Source organism: Simochromis diagramma, unplaced genomic scaffold, assembly GCF_900408965.1.
Source record: "Simochromis diagramma unplaced genomic scaffold, fSimDia1.1 OVJJ01000343.1, whole genome shotgun sequence".
Taxonomy (NCBI): domain Eukaryota; kingdom Metazoa; phylum Chordata; class Actinopteri; order Cichliformes; family Cichlidae; genus Simochromis; species Simochromis diagramma.
In genome coordinates, this window is record NW_024386831.1 from 9013673 (window position 1) to 9023401 (window position 9729).

The 9729-nt window shown below is 39.2% G+C and overlaps 1 long non-coding RNA gene across 1 annotated transcript; it reads left to right on the plus strand.

Moving 5' to 3' along the window:
• The first annotated feature begins 361 nt into the window (after nucleotides 1–361).
• LOC120731324 lies at nucleotides 362–9149 on the plus strand. The gene is made up of 3 exons (XR_005695328.1): nucleotides 362–372; nucleotides 2118–2127; nucleotides 7612–9149. It is a non-coding gene; the product is annotated as an uncharacterized LOC120731324 (long non-coding RNA).
• The last annotated feature ends 580 nt before the right edge of the window (nucleotides 9150–9729 follow it).

A 9729-nucleotide genomic window follows, 5' to 3' on the forward strand; every position in this document is an offset into this window, starting at 1 on the left:
AGTAAAGAGAGAAAACCCAGCAACCGTGATTAGCAAGCTCTTGGCAACAGTGGGAAGGAAAAACTCCTTTTTCACGGACCTGCCTTTTAAAGGTGTCGTGGATAAATACAACAAAAGAAGACCCAGGGAAATGGAGTTAATGATAAAAATGATTTAAAAAAATAACGCTAAAAACCCTGAAAACCATGAATTTCACACCTGAGCGTCAACTCTCGCTGCCTGGTACCAAACGATTTATGGACCGGTACGGGGCTGTGACCCGGGGGTTGGGGACCGCTGGTCTAGAGCCATGCTATAACTTTTTTGAAGCTTACTGTTATTACATTATGTGTGCAACAACAAACCTACCCAGATATATTAGATAAGTCTGCAGTTGTTTAACGTATCTCTGCTGCTCTGTCAAAACAGTTGAACTCCACTTTGTGACTGCAGGGGTGGTAAATCCTCATGCGTTAGTACCATGGTATCAGATTACACTCTTGACTTGATGATAGGCCTCTTGTATTCTCTTGCTTTAGTTGAACTAGATTTTGTGTGGTCATGGAGTGTTGATAATTGCGGATAAGGCACAGGTTGGCTGTGTAATTCAAGGGGATGAACATTAATTTACACTGAAAGACACTAGCTGTGATTTGTTCCTCTTATCTATATGGATCTCTGTCTGCATCGTGTGCACTATAACTGGCACTGCTGCCATCATTATGCTGCTATGGAGACAGGAGGGCGGACAAGGTCTCATCCAAATCCATCAGCAAGTCTGAGTTATTCAGCCCTGCCCTGCTCTGGACAGGCTCAACCGTAGAGTTCATACCAAGGGAGGGGTGTGGGGGCTGCTAAATCATTCTGCATCAAATGGCAGCTTTAGAAAATCAATGCTTCTCCGTTTTTTTTTTTCTTTCTGCAGACAGAAGTGCATGGGGTGAGCAGAGGAGGATGTAGAGTGATGGAGGAATACTGTCTGTCTATAAAGAGAGAATATCATCTTCATGTTAATGAAGATGAAAGGGTCATAGAGGCAGGGGCAGCAAGCAGGAGCCAATTAGAGGTAACCAGACTTCATCAGCAGGGGCTACTATATAGAAATGGTATACAACATTATCGCAAAGGGTGGCCATCACGTTGAGTAACACGCTTCATAAAGCAAACCTAGTGCACTTACAGTGGGGCAAAAAAGTATTTAGTCAGCCACCGATTGTGCAAGTTCCCCCACCTAAAATGATGACAGAGGTCAGTAATTTGCACCAGAGGTACACTTCAACTGTGAGAGACAGAATGTGAAAAAAAAATCCATGAATCCACATGGTAGGATTTGTAAAGAATTTATTCGTAAATCAGGGTGGAAAATAAGTATTTGGTCAATAACAAAAATACAACTCAATACTTTGTAACATAACCTTTGTTGGCAATAACAGAGGTCAAACGTTTACTATAGGTCTTTACCAGGCTTGCACACACAGTAGCTGGTATTTTGGCCCATTCCTCCATGCAGATCTTCTCGAGAGCAGTGATATTTTGGGGCTGTCGCCGAGCAACACGGACTTTCAACTCCCGCCACAGATTTTCTATGGGGTTGAGGTCTGGAGACTGGCTAGGCCACTCCAGGACTTTCAAATGCTTCTTACGGAGCCACTCCTTTGTTGCCCGGGCGGTGTGTTTTGGATCATTGTCATGTTGGAAGACCCAGCCTCGTTTCATCTTCAAAGTTCTCACTGATGGAAGGAGGTTTTGGCTCAAAATCTCACGATACATGGCCCCATTCATTCTGTCCTTAACACGGATCAGTCGTCCTGTCCCCTTGGCAGAAAAACAGCCCCATAGCATGATGTTTCCACCCCCATGCTTCACAGTAGGTATGGTGTTCTTGGGATGCAACTCAGTATTCTTCTTCCTCCAAACACGACGAGTTGAGTTTATACCAAAAAGTTCTACTTTGGTTTCATCTGACCACATGACATTCTCCCAATCCTCTGCTGTATCATCCATGTGCTCTCTGGCAAACTTCAGACGGGCCTGGACATGCACTGGCTTCAGCAGCGGAACACGTCTGGCACTGCGGGATTCGATTCCCTGCCGTTGTAGTGTGTTACTGATGGTGACCTTTGTTACTTTGGTCCCAGCTCTCTGCAGGTCATTCACCAGGTCCCCCCGTGTGGTTCTGGGATCTTTGCTCACCGTTCTCATGATCATTTTGACCCCACGGGATGAGATCTTGCGTGGAGCCCCAGATCGAGGGAGATTATCAGTGGTCTTGTATGTCTTCCATTTTCTGATGATTGCTCCCACAGTTGATTTTTTCACACCAAGCTGCTTGCCTATTGTAGATTCACTCTTCCCAGTCTGGTGCAGGTCTACAATACTTTTCCTGGTGTCCTTCGAAAGCTCTTTGGTCTTGGCCACGGCGGAGTTTGGAGTCTGACTGTTTGAGGCTGTGGACAGGTGTCTTTTATACAGATGATGAGTTCAAACAGGTGCCATTCATACAGGTAACGAGTGGGGGACAGAAAAGCTTCTTACAGAAGACGTTACAGGTCTGTGAGAGCCAGAGATTTTCCTTGTTTGAGGTGACCAAATACTTATTTTCCACCCTAATTTACAAATAAATTCTTTACAAATCCTACCATGTGAATTCATGGATTTTTTTTTCACATTCTGTCTCTCACAGGTGAAGTGTACCTCTGGTGCAAATTACTGACCTCTGTCATCCTTTTAAGTGGGGGAACTTGCACAATCGGTGGCTGACTAAATACTTTTTTGCCCCACTGTACATGAGTGGGGGTCATGCTGAGCTTAGCCTGAACTATGACCTTGAAACACAGGCTGTTGTGTGGCTAAAAAACCCCACCTGGCCTCGTCTAGTAACCAGCTAAATGCATGAAATGGAACCCAGGGAGAGGTTTCCTATTTTCTGACTTCCATTTGTCTATAAACTCCAACAGCAGAAAAAGGATCTCCTGCATAAGGCTGAGCTGAGGAGAGATTCCGAAATGTCTCAGTCCCATGTGCAAAATGAAAACTAAAACATTAAACCAAATGATAAATTTTTCTTGTAATTGTTTGTTAAAGGAATTTTCAATAGTAAAGCGTGGGCCATGCCCCCCCTGATTAGAATATTAATGTGGTACATGTGGGCCTTGAGATTTCATTTCTATTAGTACGTTCCTGAAAAAGCCATCTGTTTCAAATCATGTGGTGTTCATTTATCCCACCGGTTTTTGATCCATCACTATTTTGTTGCTCTGGATTGTAGGAATTGTAATTAAGAGAATACCTCATTAGTAGTCGAGAAATTCAGCAGTGAAGCTCAGGTGGTGAAAGAAAAGCTACAGATTGAGAATCAACACCAACAACTGAATCGTCAGAAGAGTAAGAAACTGTTTGGGATAACAAAAAAAAGTTCACGCAGAAAGCACTCAAGTGAAAATAGGAGCTATTTCTGAGACTTAAAGCGTGCGATCAGAAGACATTATACTTGTGTGTTGATTAGAGATGTAATTAAAAGTTTGTGTGAGCTAAAGAAGAAATTCCAAAGTGGTCTGCGGCATTAATAAGTGTTGGGCTGCCTGCATAGCAACAACTTCACTAGCCTCGGCTGTCTCATCCTTGAGGTATAACTGTGTTTTTAAAATTCCTGAATTTTCTTCGTCATCTGAAATACCTCCGCCCCCTATTTCTATTAAACTGACACTAATATTGAGGCGATGCCTTGTAGTGCAATGTGCCTCTTTCTCTACCAGAGGCCAGCTGGAGGATAAGGCAGCAGAGTTCAGTGAGCTGTGAAAAGAACCAATTGTGGTTTAGATTTTTTTTTTAATTAGTAATAAGTGAAATGGAAAATTCTTCTTCACCTGTATCGTGATATTTTCAGTTAAATCCCATTGATAAGCGTCGACATTAGACACATTGCTGGTGGCGCAATCACCAGCAGCTCAGGGTTTATTTCCTTACCCACACTATGTGGGAGTTGGTCCCCAGAGTGCCATCCATTTAAGTGCATTGGTAGAACTTTAAAAGAAGTGATATAGTGTGAGTTAACACAAGAAACCATGAAACATCTGTCAGCTGTCAGGAATAGCAGGGCCATGGGAGGGGACAGGCAGTTCCCAAAACAACTGAAATGGAAGAGCGCATTTTGTTTTGTAATTGGAGACAGGGTCCTGTCACAGGACAGTGAACTTTTAGAAGAAAAGCATCCCGCTGTCACCTTACGTTTAGGCATCATTATCAGGTGCGCATGAAACAGTTCACCTTGTCGCTCACCTTGCCTGCCATATTATTTGTGCAATTTGCTCTGAAGTCAATCAGTCAATCAAGCTTTGTTTGTACCTTTCACAAAGACCTTTCACAGAGGTTAGTGCGGTTCAAAGTACTTCACAGGCATAACAAGAAGAAAAAAGAGAAATCATATGCAACAACAAAAAAAACCTTTAAATGACCAAAAAAACCCAAACCCCAAAATATTAAAATAAAATAAAAAAAATCATAAAAACTTACCTATAATAACAACTAGTATGTTATAGTGTATTATTTTCTGACATTTAGAAAAAATAACATATATAAGTAATGTGTGTGCTGAACTAAATAACATTTTTAAATAAATAAACACATAAATATATATAATTTATGCATGTGTCTGTTTATTTGGTAAAAGTGGATTGATGGTAAATCAAAGTCAAATCACAGCATGAAAATATTTTAAAATTGTTCACAAAGCTTGGACCCTGAGAAGGGAAGCTGCTGTATTTGTCTGATTACACAGAAATAATAAAACTGCAAAATAAATCACAGCAAAATGTAATATTTGCTTAAGACCGACCTAACGATTCAACGATTTCATTTCTTATGCTGCAAAATGCGCCATCCATCCCACCATTAACAGTGGAAGTTTCCAGAACAGTGCTGAACAGTGCAATTTTGTGCTGGGTTGATGTCTTCCAAAAAGAGGAGACAAGACAGATGAAGCCCAACTAAAGCCCAACAACCTTTCCAACATTACCTCTTCTCTCAGCCCCTTTGTGTTATTAGTATCACATCGCTCACCTTGTCTGCCATGGCTCAGAAGTAGATTTATATCCTTGGTTTGGCGCTCAGGCCTTCTCAGGTGAGTGAAGGTGGAGACTGTAGTCTTAGTAGTAAGGAAGAGAAATAATGGACCCGAAATGGTTTTCTGCATCAGATCATGAGTGATGGCACTTCCTCACTGGTGAGACAGGTCTCTGTAGTGGCTTTCATACTAACATGCTTTTTTTTTTTTCTCTCTCTCTTTCTTTGTAAGTTGAAACCTAAGAAAAGTTGAAGACTTAAACAACAAAACTATCATTCTAAATTTATTTTGTGATCTACAGGGGTGCTTCTGTGCAGATCTGTTTAACTGCTTCTTTTAAAAGATGCCAGCTGATCGCTGAGAAACTGAAATGTAAAGTGTTTCTGTGCATATTGTCATAAATACAGAAGTAAACAGACATCTTCTGTGCCTTCTGTCCCCCATGGGAGTCATGCACGCTTCATTTTAACAGACGAACCAGATGGATGAACAGTTTTTTTTTTGTTTTTTTTTTTGTTTTTTTCAGCAAGTACTGAATTTTAAAAATGGAAAATATCACTGTGTCTGAAAAGTCAAACTAATGCTACTGTCAGTTTCTCAGTCTGATACCCATATGGAAAATATATATATAAATCTTATAAAGTTTGTATCTGTCTTGTATGAAACTTGTATGAAAAGCATACAAAGGTGAAAACGGATATAAGATCCCTTGAAAAATTATATAAATGAAACTTGTATGTTTTGGATACTTACTAAAACAATATATGAAAGTGCCACTTTCATGAGTAAATCATATAAGCCTTATATGATTTTTCTATTTCTTTTCCATATGGGTACTTACGCAGTTTTTTTTTTAAAGTAAGTTGTCAGATTCATGCTTTAGTTGTAAAATAATCTGTGATTAAACAGTATAACAAATGTGTTAACTTTAGCTACAAAAGAGTTGATTTGTGTAAAAAAAACAAAAAAAACAAAAAAAACTAAGTCATTATCATTTTCATCAGGATCAGTTTGTTTCCAGACTGATTCTTTAGACAACTGCAAATGTGAATCCTCTGCAGTAGAGATTTAAGTGTATGTTACAAAAGTATTCATGGTGTTCTTCATGGTATTTTGCTTTCATATACTGAAAGCAAAATACCAGTTATAAGCAACAGATCCTTACACACTAAAAGTACTTATAATCGAACAGTACAGAATCTGAATATAATACGGTGCAAAAATAATATCTCAGTCACTGAAAGAAATATTAAAGCACCTGCACTAAATATTAGATCTCTATCAGGGAAGTCTCTCCTAATCAATGATTACATCATTTCACATGATATACATGTTCTCTTTCTTTCAGAAACTTGGTTAGATGGAAATTCAGAACAAGCTGTATTAATAGAGACTTGCCCAACTGATTATCACTTCATTAGTGAGACCAGAAGGGTATCGCTAGGTGAGTTCAGCACCTTTGAATATTTAGCTACTGAAATAAATGAACCAAACAAAGTTTTATTTCTAAACATATATAGACCACCAAAATCTAATACAAACGTTTTTAATGATTTCAATGACCTTTGCTCTGCAATATGTCTAGACTATGACCAGATAGCAATTGTGGGAGATTTTAACATTCATACTGACAAGCCTCAAAATAGCGGAACAAAAGCATTAAATGATGTCCTCCATAACTTTGATCTAATCCAGCACATTAGTGAGCCAACGCATAATCGAGGACACACTCTGGACCTATTTATTAGCAAAGATCTAAATATCTCTAACATTGCCGTTACTGATATTGCATTATCTGATCATTTCTGCATTTCATTTGATAGCAACATCTTAGCCAATATACCTAATCAGAGTAAGATCACTGTTAAAAAACGCTTCCTTAAAGAAAACTCAGCTGAATATTTTAAACTGATGTACACGTCCACCTTGTTTAAATCACCAACATCCACCAACACACATTCAGTAAACAAACTGACAGATGATTTTCTATCCAAAATCTTAGACATGATGGATAAGATTGCACCATTCAAGGTTAAAACTGTCTCTAGTAAAAAGAAGTCTCTGTGGAGAAGTGATCCACTGGTATGTAATGAAAAAAGAGAGTGCCGGCGTGCTGAGAGAAAATGGCGGAAAACTCGACTCCAGGTTCACTGCGAGATATATAAAGAGAGGCTGAATAAGTATCAACTAGCCCTGAAGGATGCAAGGGAGTCATTTTTCTCTGAGATTATTCATAGAAACAACAATAATGCTAGGACATTATTTGCTACAGTGGAGAGATTAACTACTCCTCCAGTGGCAATAGCCCCTGAACTAAGCTCCACCAGGGCCTGCAATGAATTTGCCAGCTTCTTTATTGAAAAGATCTTGAAAATCAGAAGATCGATTGGCACATTAGTTTCAACCCCCAATACCGACGTTAAGCCCAATTAGCACTTATGCAGAGAAAATGACTCACTTTCAAACATTAAATCAATCAAGCCTCGATAAAATTATTGAGAATCTAAGCTCTGTCATATTACAGACAGGTTTTCTTAAAAAGGTCCTCAGGGAGGATCTGATCCAAATAGTTAACGCATCCCTCCTATCAGGTGTCTTTCCCAAAGCCTTAAAAACAGCAGTTATCAAACCAATATTAAAGAAAAAGAACGTAGACAGCACATTAATGCAAAACTACAGACCAATCTCTAATCTTCCATTTATCGGTAAAATTATTGAAAAAGCTGTTTTCCAGCAGTTAAACAGCTTTCTCATAATGAACAACCGCTTTGATATTTATCAGTCTGGTTTTCGTAGGCACCACAGCACCGAGACAGCCCTTGTCAAAGTGTTTAATGACATCCGTATAACCGTGGGAAATCCACAGTATTGGTACTACTGGACCTTAGTGCGGCGTTTGACACCGTTGATCATGATATATTACTGGAACGTCTAGAGAGCTGGGCCGGACTTTCTGGTACAGCACTCGACTGGTTCAAGTCCTATCTTAAGAACAGGAACTTCTGTGTGTCAATTAGCCAATTTTCATCACAAAATCTAGAAATCACATGCGGGGTCCCCCAGGGTTCCATCCTAGGGCCCCTCTTATTTAGCATTTACATGCTCCTGTTAAGCCAGATTATAACCATCAATAATATTAACTACCACAATTATGACGATACTCAACTTTATATCTCAGTGTCACCAGGTGATATTGAACCTATCCAAACTCTTAATAAATGCATTGAGCAAATTAATAATTGGATGTCTCATAATTTCCTTCAACTGAACAATAACAAAACTGAAGTACTTATCTTTGGACCCAAAAAAGATCTATTAAATATCAGTAATCAGCTCAAACTGGTCCAACTAGAAACTACCGATCAGGCCAGAAATTTAGGTGTATTAATGGACTCAGACCTGAACCTCCAGGGCCCGTTAAACGTTATGACAAAGTCAGCCTTCTATCACCTGAGGAACATTTCTAGGATTAAAGGACTGATGACACAAGGAGACCTAGAAAAACTCATCCATGCATGTATCTCTAGCCGCCTTGATTACTGTAACAGTATCTTCACGGGTTTACCCAAAAAATCAATTAGACAACTGCAGCTGATTCAGAACGCTGCTGCTCGTGTTCTCACTAGAACCAAGAAAATAGAGCACATTACTCCAGTTCTAAAGTCATTACACTGGCTCCCTGTAGCTCAGAGAATAGACTTTAAAGTGCTTTTTGTATCTTTAATCACTAATGTTTTATTATCGGCTCCGTCTCTGATTATAAGTTGTATTGTTGTTTATAATTTGAATGGGTTAGCACCAGAGTACATTAGGGATCTGCTATCATGGTACAAACCATCTAGATCAGTCAGGTCCTCCAGCTCTCGTTTATTGACCGTCCCTAGAACCAGAACTAAACATGGAGAAGCAGCTTTTAGTTTCTATGCTCCTCACATCTGGAACACACTATTGGGAGAATGCAAAGCTGCAGAGACACTGAACTCTTAAGTCTAAAATTAAAACTTACTTATTTAGACTTGCTTATGAGTAACTGATCCTATTATGGCTCTCTACCTGTTTTTTTTATTTTTTTCATATAAATTATTGTCTTGATTGCTGTTTTATTGTAAATGCTTTCTTGTAAATGTTTTCTTGTATTTTACTTTTATAGTGTTTTATGTGTTATTTTTTGTGTTTTATTTTAATCATGTAAAGCACCTTGAATTGCCTTGTGCTGAAAGTGTGCTAAACAAATAAAATTGCCTTGCCTTGCCTTCTTGTCCAGTCACCTGCCTAACAGCCCATTCCAGCACTTGACTGTACTTACCTCAACAAGATTAGTTTGTTTTGTCTCTAAATTTTGTAGTAAATTAGCAGCAATGTGTAAACTTCAGTGAAGCTCTCAAGCGGCTTAATAACAAAAGTGAGTGGACCGCTGAGTGCTGTAAGCATATGGGCGACTGTTTTACAGCAGGCTTTTTGGGCTTTGCAACACAGAAATTGCTGTAGGTGACCTATCTGAACTAAGTCTCAAAGGCCATTGATGGACAGTAAGAGAGATAGCTAACAAGCATGTGGTTAGAGCAAAAACGAAGGTCCCCCCTGGTGTGAGGTGCAGACAAAGTGTCAGTTCGGGTCACAATCTGTCTTTTTATAAATATATCTGGACACAAACTTGCAACTTTCATGTAGCAGAATTTTAAAATATG